Here is a 282-nt window from a genome sequence, read left to right as displayed (position 1 = left end):
TGCCGTTGTTGTGATTGTTTTTGTTTTGGGTCATATCAAGATGGCATTAAGCATCTCAGTGGTAAACTCGGCTGCCGAGGGAAACGGTGGGATCGGGTGTGGGTAGGCATGACGGGAAGGTAGGTGGTTGGCACAATCTGAAATAAATCTCATCGGGTGATTTCTTTTAGGTTCTGTGTGCCACTTTCAGTGATTCTTTGTGCAGAGGTTACACCTGGAACAAGCTGGCTTGTGGCTTAGTTATGCCCAGCTGGAAGCATAAGGTAGAACTTTGACTCCACA

This window comes from Phocoena phocoena, chromosome 16 (assembly GCF_963924675.1).
Source record: "Phocoena phocoena chromosome 16, mPhoPho1.1, whole genome shotgun sequence".
In the NCBI taxonomy this organism is placed as follows: domain Eukaryota; kingdom Metazoa; phylum Chordata; class Mammalia; order Artiodactyla; family Phocoenidae; genus Phocoena; species Phocoena phocoena.
The sequence above is the reverse complement of the archived record's forward strand: the minus strand, read 5'-3'. Positions refer to the sequence as shown.